Genomic DNA, 1,066 nt, shown 5'->3' on the forward strand with positions numbered 1-1,066 from the left:
CCCCAAAAAAAAAAAAATGAAAAAAAAAATGAATAAAACCAATAAACCCAAAGAAAATGTTGCTACAGATCCCCAACCTTATGCAGAAATCTGAATGACGAATTTGCATACATAGTATTACGCATTTTGTCTCATAAAGAAAACATTATTTGAAAAATGTGTTTGAATAACGTACTTATGCGGTTTTTAAAAAGTGTGCACCGAAACGATGAAAAGTGGGAAGACATGGAGTGACATCAAGCGACACACCCAGGACAGGGAAAGGTGGAAAGTGATTGTTTGTGGCCTAGGCTAGATCTATATCCTGATCCAGGGTGAGAAAGGCAATGGCGATGATGATGATGATGATGATGATGATGATGATGATGATGATGAAACTGCGTGTCTTTAAGATTCAGATCGTTGAACCCTCGGGCTTATGTCTTTGTGTAGTTGCTAGCGCCGTAAAACTCCCTGTGAAGCTAGAAAGATTGCTGACTTGCTGAACGACCCAAAGAGCAAACACACACTTGCTCACCCTGCGCGCGGTACCGGGTCAATAGATTCCCATTGTGAGAATGTCTGGAACTTGTCAAATCTCTTTGATATCGGCTGAAATGACAACAATTGGTCGAAAATATACGACCCCCTCAAAAAACAACAAAAAAAACAACAAAAAAAACCCCACCCCCCCGCCTCAAAATCCCCCCCTCCCATCCCCCTCCTCCTCACAAATGTACGCGGATGTCAACTGTACAAATTAAAATTTATTCGACTGGCGTTCAGTTGTGTCATTTATTGTTTATTTTACTAAAGTACCATTTAGAAGCAATGAGGATGGACACTTGAAACTCTCTAAGAACAAATGGTCCTTTGTGCACTTGTGCGGCAAGATCAGACGGTTCAAGAAAATTATCTTTTCATATCAGTGATAGTTACTTTACTTTTTCCTTTGTCTGGTATCCTCAGGATGTCGAGGGGAGGTGCAGGTTTCGGTCCTGTGCTAGGTGTGTAGCGTCTGTGATAGATATGTTGTCCTGTGCTAGGTGTGTAGTGTCTGTGATAGATATGTTGTCCTGTGCTAGGT

The sequence above is a fragment of the Aplysia californica genome, unplaced genomic scaffold, assembly GCF_000002075.1.
Source record: "Aplysia californica isolate F4 #8 unplaced genomic scaffold, AplCal3.0 scaffold00807, whole genome shotgun sequence".
NCBI classification, from domain to species: Eukaryota; Metazoa; Mollusca; class Gastropoda; order Aplysiida; family Aplysiidae; genus Aplysia; species Aplysia californica.